A 12,466-nucleotide genomic window follows, 5' to 3' on the forward strand; every position below is an offset into this window, starting at 1 on the left:
ACTGCACTGCCTGCACTGATTGCGCGATCTTTGAGCGGAAATGTTCGATGATACCAGACTTGCGCGGGAAGTAGAGATGGAAAGAGAGGGGAAAAAAAGAAAGAAAGAGTCCAAAGGTTGCGGTAAATAGGTCAGTCGCAATCAATGGGTCGCGTATTTTTTTTTCCCCTGAGTTCTGCTTTCACAAGCAAAGAGAAGGAGGCAAGTACGGTGATATCTCTCTCTCTCTCTCTCTCTGTTTCTCGCGCGCGTTAAATCTCTCTTCTTTTTTCCCCTTCAATCTTGAGAACAGAATTTCTTTCGTCGACTGACAAATCATCTTGATACTCACACACAGGAAAAAATCAAATCCAAAAATATGTACGAGGTCGAGCGCGTAATCGGCACGATTCAAGTCAAGCACGAGTCTTGCTTCCGGTCACGCCACGCACGCAGAAATTGCGATTCGTGCAACATTACTCGTATAGGCGGCGCCTATTTCTGTTGGTTCCTCTTCTTTTAAAATGGACGTTTGTATCTTTACGACACAATGTTACCTTCTCGGCTTCCCGTTTTTCGATTTACTTTTATTTTTAATTTTTTCTTTAGTATACTAGGTTTTCTTTTCATGATCTTGATTGTTTTTTGAAAATATTAATTCCTCTTGATAATTAGACAAGTAAATAATTAGGCAAGAGTAAAGCCAAACTATAAGAGAGATCCAGCTCTCTCGTTACTAAAATAAAACAGATAAGTTTCGGGAAGCTAGTCTTGGGTACGTATGCTGGTGCAATGTTGATTAAATAGATTCTACTGGATTTCCTTCCAGCGAAGAATCCAGAGAACTCAGTATTAATATCCGCACTTTTTCTTTCGAGTCTTCGAAAAATAGATTTTTGGAAAACTCCAAAGAAAAATACTGTAAATACTCTTCCGTTAGTTTTCTGTCCAAAATGGATGGATGGTGAATCGATTTTCTCGCACGCGTAAAACGGCCATTCGAAAACGTTAGGCGCCGACGGATAGAACTTGTACGGATCAAGACTGACGCGAACGGCGAAACACAACCGAATCCGAGAACGAGCTCTGACGAACGAGAATGCGCTCGAGCGCGTAGCCCGTACCGCACTCTCAGTCTTTACCCCACCATTCACCACGATCGGCCGCATCCGGCGATGACAATGGCGCGCATTCGCAAGAGGACAGTCGCTTGCTACCATTGGTCGGACGCCGTTGCTACTTGGGTCGCCATTGGCTGACAGGCGTACAGACACACGCTAAATGCGCGCGCGAAATGTTGCACACTTGGCGGCTTGCCCGCCTCCCCTTTCTTTCCTTCTTCACTCCCTCTCCGTTCCTATACGGTTCCTAGTGTTCCTATACACGCGCATCGTTATATACGAGAGAGCGCGAGCGCGCTTTTCACATTTTGCACGCGCTCGCGCAATATTTCCATCCTCGGCGAGCTATGTATGGGCGGCGTGTATCAGCGTATATATCGTTAACGCGTGTATATCGTACGTGGACATAGATTCACTCTCGTCAGTACGATTCTATGACAACAGCCGAACAGAAATTGCGAGAAACTGCGAGAAACTGCGAGAAACGGCTGGCCGCCCTGGCCGCGCGAGAACCCGCTACTTATGCCGCTTAGGGTGGGAACGGAAAGAAACAGCGGAAGATCGAGCTGTACGGTTCGCCTTTGGACTCCAAAGGCGGACTGCTGCGAATAGTGCTACGATCCTCTATCTCCTATGGGCCAATCGTATCCTATGCGGCCATGCGTACATTCGAGTCACTAGATTGATTGGTTATGTAAAACTTGTATCGCATCATAGACAAGATTAGATGTTGTATTTACATCCTTTGCAGAATTTTGAAATAGAATACCGACAATCCTCTCTATAAGATTTTCTCTACTTTTATTTTTCAATATATCATATTCGATTTATAATATATTTATATGTATTATCCACCATCGTATATATAATATATCGTACATTTATTGTATATATATATATATATATATATATATATATGTGTGCGTGTAATGCGACGTGATATTTATCAACAAAAAAGTCAATTTTTCCATTTAAATTCTTTCGTATTTTTTTTTCCCCCGTAGTCGTGTATTTTAAAAATCACACTGCTCTTCTCATGAAAAATTTAATATATATATGTATATTCTTTCTGTTTTCTAATCTAATTCATACACATCGTTCGTATCGAATGTGAAAAATTTATTTTAATCACATTCGTTAAATCTGTAACTATAATGGAAAATAAAAATTTTGCATGCTTATTCGTGACGAAATAATTTATAATTTTATTTTATCAATATATGCTTTTCACGTAATGATTCGAGAATAAAAGAAGATAATTTTGCATGTTTTATTTTTTTCTCACCATTCCTATATCTTCCTAAATCCTTTCAATTTATCGCAAAACGCTTGCGATCATTTAATAGCAAAGGCGGTGGCCGAACCTTTGACCCATTTTTCTATCGATCTTGCCTGGTTCTGCATCTAGGGCATCTCGACGGCCGCGGCCCCGGCTGTCGAGATTTCCGCCACTCCCTAAACGTGGAATCCTCATGTTGATCTCTATTTATATTTAAGAATATCTAAATTTTAATTATTCTATGTATAGCAATACGTGTAGCAATTAATCGATAAGAAAAACGATTTCAATATGAATAACGTTTATAATAATTAAAAAGGAAAAGTATTTCCGTAATGAACAGTTAAAGTGTGTGATGTATGTATTATTCTCCTTGAAACTAAATTTACAAAAATAAACTTAATTTAACGTAAAATTCAAAACAAAACTTAACCACATCAAAGATGATTGATAATGAAAATAGTAATACGGTAAAATGTGTACCTATGTCGAAAACATTTGGATATCGTATTACTTTTTGTGATGTTTTTTCTTAAAAATTAATTGTGGAATATGTATTTGGTTTTCCATGATCAACCGTTCCGACAATACGTGTTTTTTTTACTAGACAGAGAGAGAGAGAGAGAGAGAGAGAGAGAGAGAGAGAGAGAGAGAGAAATGCTTTATTATCTCGTGTTATGTAACGCTCAATGGTTGCTGAATGAGCGATGAAGCTAACAAACAATTAACATTATTTAATAATTAAATAATTAAACGAAAGTGACATAAATTGATACTATCTATTCTTATATTCGAACAATTATTTTACGAAAATTTTTGTTAAACTCGATCACTCAATGAATTACTGCAATTGTATGTGTAATCGAATAATCTTACTCTCAGTATATCTGAATTTAAAATAGAAAAAAATATTACTTCTTCTAAATAAATATATTTTAAATATTTATTCTATATTTATCTACTTGCGTGCAAACGCATGTTCGAACATGTATACATATGCACGTACGCATATGTATATAAGCGTATGTATACGTGTAAGCTACATGTCGAATGTGGGATTTATTATCTTGCATATAAATATATACTCACACACACACACACACACACACATATTTACTATATGTAGTATTTATGTGTATGCAATTTACAAAAGAAAAAGAAAAATAAATTTTACATCCGAGTGCAAAAACTTAATAGAATCGAACGTTAACTGTAATGATAGCGAGGCATTCGAAAGGGTTAAGGCGATCTGATAGCGGTAGCGTTTAATCGCGGCATGGTACGATTGGAAGGTGGGAAAAGAGGAAGGGTTAGACTGATCCGTAAAATGTCGGGACTCGCCGACCGTCCTATTTCTGCGCTCGGGAAAGTTCGTGTATCGAAGCGATCGCGCACGAAGCGACAGAGATATAAGTAGGTCGTTCGTAGCCGCACGTGTCGTCCTTGACTCACATAGAGTGACGCGCAGGCGCTCGCTGTTGCCGCATTGCTGGTCGCTAGGGCTCTTTCTTTGTCGTCTCTGCGCGTCGTTACGTGTGTGTGTTGTGTGTGTGTGTGTGTGTGTGTGTGTGTGTGTGTGTGTGTGTGTGTGTGTGTGTGTGTGTGTGTGTGTGTGCGTGCGCGCTCTTTGTACGCTTGGATCGGATATTTGTATGCGTATGTGTGTTCGCGCGCTCGTTTGCGGATGGGAGCTTCCCGTTGCTCGATAGATGCGCGTGCGCGTATATACATATATAGGGTGACTCAAAAAGAATATGTTGCGCGGTAAAAATTTTCTTTTTTTTCTTTTTATTATTCTACTTTTGAAACATATGCGGCTCGAATAATCGTGGAGAATCCAGGAAAGAAGATCTAGTTAGAAGAGTACAGAAAACTTGTGAAAGAAATCTCTTTGAGCATATTAGTAAAATATTATCTTATTAAAATCAAGCTTTTTCGTTATAATTATCTAGCATAACATTTGTGCATGCACACGATAGTCGAGAGAGATTTAAAAAAAGAGAGAGGTTATCAGAGGATAATTTTATTTCCTCTTCCTCGCAAGACAGTGAATGCGATATACTGAACCATGCGTGACGCAACGCTCCAACGTAGTCACGTCGTGACAAAATTAAATTATAATGTTCGATTTTTGTTCTCTTCATATTCTACTATATTTATAACTTATAAACTATTAGTTGCGCGATATTATTACGGAAAAGTTAACGATAATGTAGTCTATAGCGTAGATTTAGATACGACCTTTGCATTCTACCGTATTCTACAGTCGCGAGACTTCACGACGGCAATTTATATCGTTGTCAAGGACATTCTCGCATCACGAAGACCTCAGTATGGAGAATCGGCGGTAGCTTGGCTTGGCTTTGGCATCGTGGCGTGAGTATTGATCGCAGCGGGAACTCAAAGGGGAGGCCACCACGTTGGGCTATTCGAACCCCAATTGGATCACCCTACCTCATGTAGTAGGCAACTAGAGGAGAACACGAGCGAGCACAACCTATTTTTCACTTACATCAGGAATGAGATATTTAAATATACCAGACAAAATATTGAAAAGGGGATTAGAATAAAAAGTGATATTCTATTTTTGCTATAGAATAATGATATGAGATGATTTCGAATTTAGTAACGAATCTAATAAGAGTAGATACGTTAATTTTCAAATATGATTATCCTAATTACAATGATAGATATGTTAAATAACTGAGATTGCGCATTTATATATCTGCAACTCGTTATGACAGTAATGATATCGTTATATTTCGTTGCGTAGCTTTTTTATCATGTATAAAATCTTGCACAACGACAATATAACAATATTATTATCGTAACGAGTTACAGAATACAAGGGCTGTTGCTGTGATATACCGATATAATCAACGTACAGCCCTTGATCAGGCAAAAAGATGTATAATCAACTTTGATGATTAAATTTCACGATTTATATTATTTATAGTGTACATTTCTTAGGTCAAGAATCAAGCCAAGATAGATGCTGTGGAAACTTGACAAAATAGATATATCGTTTTTCTATTAATTATTAATAACTATCTGAAATAATTAAAATTTAGAGTATTAATACTTATTACAGAATAATATTGAGTGAAATTGAAATTAAGATGAAATAAAATCAAAGAAATATAAATGATAAAATATCGGAGTAAATTAAAATAGATAAGAAGCAATAAATTAAAAATGAATTAGTGAAAAAAAAAACAGTAATATATGTATGTCAAATAATATCGAGATTATCGATACAGGAACTAAGAAAATAGTCAACTGTTTTTTCTGAAGTATATTTTTTTTGATGTGTAAAAAATGTAACAACAGTAAATAAACCTATACACAAAAAAATACATACTGCACGCAAATAATTAAATTACTTTTGTTTCAAGTATTGATTTCAAAAGTTCATATATCGCATGTCTATGTAAGTAAGTCTATGTAAATCTATTAGAAGTTCATCACAAAAAAACATCAAATTTAAAATATCTTCTGAATCCCCCTAAAAAGTTTAATACTTCAATCAATTATTAAATTATTAAATTAAATTAAAACAAATTCAATTTGCTTATTATACAAAGTCATTTCTTCGATCAATTTTATCAAATATTCTTCAAAAAAAGATAAATTCTTGTTTGGAGTACATATTAGTAATGAATTTTTTAAAAATTTGTAATATATATATTTTAAGATTATTATCAAAAAAATATTCTTTGTTAAAGATATAACCATTACTCGAAAGAAAGAAATTAAATTTATTGAAAATAAATTCTGTAATCACTTTTCTTACAATTAGCAATAGAATATTTTTCTGTGTACGCAACTCTGTTGCGCCAACTACATATATTACGTTTCATCTCTATATTAAACCTTTAATTACTCATACGACCTTATGATATTTTTCGTTGTCCTTAACACCGCGTACTCTCTATTGTTCTTTCCTACATCTATTACATATTGATATACTTATTATTTTCATTAATGCAGTTACGAAAAATAAGAATAAAAATTAATCGCGAGACTTTATTTATTAAATACAAATATATGCTAAAAGAGTGGAAAAGAGAGGAATTAGTGAACACTCACACACACATGTTCATATACGTATATTGATGCGCGCGCGTACATACATTGTACATACACGATTTGACTTCCTCTTTCATCAAAATCGTCCCATACTAAAGATATATTTTGTCTCTTGGAAATCACACCGTTATGATATTTCATACTTCGGCACGCGGTTACTCGCGCATGGCGACGTTCCTTAGATAAGCACGTTCTTATCTACACGCATGCTTACGTAAGCACACTCGTGCAAATCTTCACATGGATTTGTCCCGTTCACCTCTGCTGTTACTTATCTTTTTTTTTCTTTTCCTCGTATTCTTTCTTTCCTTATCGGTCTTCGCAGTTCTTCCTCGGAGTGTCGTAATCGGAATGCCCGACTCGTCGTGATTTTGTAATACATAATGTTCCCGAACTTTCTGAAGCGAGTTCTTGTTTATTCTTTCTCATCAATTCGATCGAATTTTTTAAAATTAAAGATTAATATTTTTCATATATATTAAGTAATGGGCATTAACAGCTTAAAAAATTTAAATAAATAGAGATAGTATATACTCGGATTCAGACTGTAACAGTATAATATGGAATTTAATTTGTAATTTTTTTTACAAAGAAAGTATCTCAGTTTTGAGATGGATATAATTCATCATTTCTCCGTCGGTAATATAAAATTTTCATCCTTTGTCTACACTTATTGTTAGAGCTTCAAACTTCAATGCAAATTTTTATATTGTTCCTGTATAAAAATTTAAACAAATTCTTACATACTTGCGAAAACTTTAACAGCGAGTTTTAATTATTATAAAAATTGAATTGTATTTTATTTATTTTTTAGATTTTATCAACTAGAATTCGTAAGTACACTGTACAGCCCTTAAAGTTCAACATTACCGGTGGAGGGTTAAGACAAATATAAATCAGATAAACCTGACAAATATTTCGCCAACATTTCCGCAATGTGCATTTTATTCGTATACATGATCTCAATGAAGTTAAAGAAAATATTATGTGCATATGTTTGTATATATTATTGTTATTTCTTCACGAAATTGTTTTGTCTTTTCTTTCATGAATTATTATACAGAAGAAAATGTTATGTACCATTTCCTATTTATATGTTATATTTGAAATAAATATATTCTTTTTTACGATATATATATATATATATATATATAAATCAATTTTAAGAAGCATAAACTAATTACTTTTTAAGATAAATGAGACTTGAGATTTGTTTTACTTAGTATTTTGTTAGACTAACGTGGAAAATACACGTCTTTCTATTCCTATTATTGTATAATACCACGTGTCCTACCCTCATGTGATTAAGGTACTAGAAGCACGTGGGCTTCCACTTTGTCAAGTGCGAAAGAAATAGTCTCGGTAATAAAATAGAGACAAAAGAACATGACAAAATAATTAAAGAAGAAAAAAAAGAGAATGACGAATAAAAATGTTTAAAATAGAATGGAAGAAAACAAATAGGATAACAGGATAAATAGAAAAAATTGATTAATAGATAGAGTGAGAAAAGAATAGTGATATTGATGAAAACAGACAAGAGACAAAATTGAGGCGGGGAGAGAAATGAAAAGAATTGGAACTGAAAGTGATAAAAAGAGAGCGAAAGAAATAAAAAAGATGCGGCGAAGGAAGATGAGTGAACGGAGCAAGTAATGGAAAGAGACATGCCTAGGTACCATAGAGAAGTCGAGGGGAATCATGAAGAAGAGAGAGAGAGAGAGAGAGAGAGAGAGAGTGTGGGAGCAGCAAAGAAGGAAGGAGGGAGTAACAGTGTGTGAGAAGACAGAAGAAAATGGAACGGGAACAGTGAGCTCTTGGTAGGGTCGATAGTTGACCGAGTTGCTGAGAATGTCGGTTGTGTAACAAAGGAGCGAAACGAGTAACGAGAATCCCTGGGGTACATTTGTTGGCTTCTTCGAATGAGACGATAACTCTACTTTCGCACGATAAATCGATTATTATCAAATATTATTAAATATATATATATATATGTATATATATGTGTATACATAAATACATATATATACATATAAAACATGTGTGTGTGTGTGTGTGTGTGTGTGTGTATGCGTGTGTGTGACATATACATATATGTACGTATAATACGAATTTCGAAAAAAATCAATCTATATAAACATACATAAATAAAAAATGCTCAGTCAATAATATTTCTTATGAGTTCATTCAATTTCCAGTTCAAGTTAATTGTGCATCGATTATTTGTCAGACTTGAAACACATTCCTAAACAGGAGTTTATTGAAGCTGGAGTAATATCACAAATTAAATTGATAAGCAATTTAATATTATTGCTTAAATAAGCATTAAAAAACTGTTAACGATTTTATGCTATTAAGTATTATAAAAATCGTAAATAATTTATTGCAAAAAATATTTAACACAATTTGTATAAGTTTAACAAACTTTATATTTAGAATAGCGAGTCATTCAGTACCTGAAATGCCAGTATTATCTAGTAAATAAAAATATGCAGAGATTATGATAATTCTATACTAAGCACATCAATCATCAATAGCGTATACCATAATTGCCATTTGATTCTAAGAAAGTGCGTGATGCTTGATAAACATTATGATTCAGTTCCTTGAAACGATATTGAGCTGGATTATAGTAACTTAATCAATTATATGCTCTTTTGATTATACTTTAATTTTTTGAAAATTATCAATCAATTTCACTAATATTATAAAATTATATTAGGTGTTGGAATTAATTCGTAGCGTTTTTTAATGAAAGAATGTTATTTATTTCACATGAGCATTAAAAAATACATTAATGAAAGTACTTCCCATCACTTGTAAAACGCTACGAATTAATTCCAACACCTAATAAAATATCAAGTAATATTTGAAAAAGTGCATTGTATGTGCCTAGAAATTTTTTTAACGAATTGTTGGCACGAATGACCAGCCGGCTGCACTTGACTCTTCTAAACGCAAAACAAATAGGTGTGGCTGATTCCTATTAATAGCGGACCATTTACGTGACTTTTATTATGAGCGACCGAAGTGCATTCGCACTGAAAAATTTCTCACGTAAATTGTCTATAATTACAATACTATAATTACGAATGTAGATGCGATAAAATTCATCGAACTTGAAGATGCGATTTTATTTTACAATATTTCCTGCACTATTCATTGCATACATATATATATACGCGCGCGCGCATACAATCACATTCCAATTTTATAATAAATATATGTTTTTAATTTCATAATAAACACGACAATAGACAAGAAACAATGACGTAAGATGATCCGTTAAACCTGTATGTTTTTCTAAACTTTCGTAATATTGACATAATTTGAATAAAAAAACTTATATATCCTATTAGATGTCTATGAAGTTTTTAAAGTAAGCGAGTGTATCTATGGAAGAATGGGAAGGAAGAGAATCAAATAAAATCCGGGTGAAGGGCATCGACCTTTCAGCACGTGTCCCACACCACATGTTACATTCGATGAATAGCTACAGCTTTTCCTTTTATCGCTGATTTTACTGCTAGAAATTTTAAGTATTGCTATATATCATTGTTGTGCACCGCCTATATTCTCTAAATGAACGAACAATTTATTTGAAAGTAATAATGCTTAATAAAAAAATTGTCATTACTGGACGCCATTTTCTGATATGTTGTGCGGTTTATTATTATTACCATAAATTTTTCTTCACATAATCTGTTCTGTATTTTGTTTGCCCTTGCTCTATTGATGTGCACAAAGACTAGCACGATGACTGTGACGAGCCTTGAAGTATTGATCAAACAGTATCCTAGCTTCGTGTTTCTATACCGCGTTACGACACAATGCGAACGGAATTGTAGGCGAAAGAGGGATTGTATAAATTACGAAAATTTTCTTTACTTGCATTTAATTTGAAAATGTACTATTTAAAAATACAATATTAGAACATATTATCTCGAAACGATACATCAAGCACTATATTTCACTTATTATATATGTATTATAATTTTCAATTTAGTTTCCTCATTTATTTACTAGGACTTGCATTCTTGTTCTTTTTCATTGAATTGTAATTTCAGTTTTATTTACAATTTTTTACATGTTCTGTGTTCTCTCGTGTTCTATCGTCAAATTGTAAGTAAAATATATTTTATCAGTTTTATATTAAACATTTATCCAATATTGGATATATTAAAATTAATTTTATATTATAATCATTATTTTTCTTACACAGAGAATTCTTTTTTTATATATCATAATTCAGTCTAACAATTATGTTATTAACTAAAAATTATGTTTCAATGATTCAATTCGAATTCGATTCGATTTGATGTAATTGAATATAATGTAATGGAATTATGAACGATAGCACAATATCTTGGCTTTGTGGCATGCGCTGAAATTATTCTAAATCTTTAAACTTATGGCACATACAAGAAAAACACGAAAGCAGTAAGCAAATTGGCCAATCGCAGTAGAGACCGTAAGGCCAGTAGCAAATCCAATGTTACGATTTCCTTACTGCTTACGTCTTACTGCCTTACATTTTTATAAGTATGTGCCATGGGCTTTAGTCGTTGGGTGGTAGGGAGGAACTGCGGTATAAGAGGTTAGTAATCAGAGATATTACTTCAATATACTGACCCATTTGGCAATAATTCTAAAACTGATAGAGGCGGAGCTTTCTCTGGATACAGATTAGGATTTCATACATTTTTACATTCCTAGAGCAATAATAATAATTTCTATAGATTCAAAGTGATTCAATTCAATAATATGCTGGATTTTATTATTTTGTTAGAAAAAAAATATACTATACACACAACTTCAAATAAATATTTATCAATACATTTTGAAATTAGTGTTAATTAAAATTATATGTTACAATTGGAGTTATCAAATTAATTTAAAATATAAAAAATTATTTTTAACGGGTGTCGATTTAAAATATTTAAAATTATATATACGTATGTAGGGTGGCCTATTTAAATCGACCATCTGAAATATCTCGCTTATTTTTGATGATATAAAAAAATGTTTCAAATGAAAGTGGAACTGTTTTGAGGAGGATGTATTTTGGTCATGTTTTTTTTTCTGAGTGGAGGCGCCAAAAAGATGAAGGTTACCTCAACTTTTTTAAACGGAATTGTATAATTTTTTTTACACAATATGATTTCCCTAATTATTCTGCATATAAAAGTATTAAAATAGTGATATCAAAATACCAATAATTTGATATTTTATACTTTATTCTAGCATTTATCGACATAAAATGTTAAATAACTCGTAAACTATTAATTTTTTGATAATTGTACCTTGATACTTTTACGAACAGAATAATGAGATGAATCAGTTGATGGATCAGTTGAAGAAAACAAGTAGATACTTATTTAAAAAATTATCCATTTTGCATATATATTTTTTTAAAGCAAATATGTGTTTTCTTAACATCAATTGATTCATCGTATTATTCTGTTCATAAAAGTATTAAGAATTATCAAGAAATTAATAGTTTACGAGTTATTTAACGTCAATATATGCCGGAATAAAACATAAAATATCTTGTAAACTATCGGTTTTTGATACCTCTACCTTTTAATACTCAGATATCTTAATATGCAGAATAATTAAAGGAATCACATTGTGTAAAAAAAATTATACAATTTCATTTAAGAAAGTGTGGAAGTAACTTTCATATCTTTTTAACGCCTCCTTATAGAAAAAAAACATGACCAAATATTGTATATCCTTTTACAAACAATTCCTTTTATTTGGAACATTTTTTTATATCATCAAAAATAAGTGAGGTATTTCAGATAGTCGATTTAAGTGGAACATCCTGTATAAATGCATCTAAGGGGATCCTAGTGAATCTATTTTATCAATTTTTTTCAAACAAGTATTTTTCTAATTGCCTTTACAGATTAAAAAATCCTTCTCCATTTCTTTTCTCATATAATCCAAACTGGTCGACTTAATGACAAAAACTTAATGAAAAAAAGCAAATTAC

The 12,466-nt window shown here is 32.6% G+C and overlaps 1 long non-coding RNA gene across 1 annotated transcript; it reads right to left on the bottom strand.

Annotated features, from left to right (window-relative positions):
* Nucleotides 1–1,849: 1,849 nt before the first annotated feature.
* LOC147907964 (uncharacterized) lies at nucleotides 1,850–7,791 on the bottom strand. Its single transcript, XR_015546808.1, has 3 exons — nucleotides 2,863–7,791; nucleotides 2,386–2,582; nucleotides 1,850–2,249 (listed from the first exon to the last, which is right to left on the bottom strand). It is a non-coding gene; the product is annotated as an uncharacterized LOC147907964 (long non-coding RNA).
* Between the last annotated feature and the right edge of the window lie 4,675 nt (nucleotides 7,792–12,466).

This window comes from Acromyrmex echinatior, chromosome 11 (genome assembly GCF_024713525.1).
Source record: "Acromyrmex echinatior isolate Ae372 chromosome 11, ASM2471352v2, whole genome shotgun sequence".
In the NCBI taxonomy this organism is placed as follows: Eukaryota; Metazoa; Arthropoda; class Insecta; order Hymenoptera; family Formicidae; genus Acromyrmex; species Acromyrmex echinatior.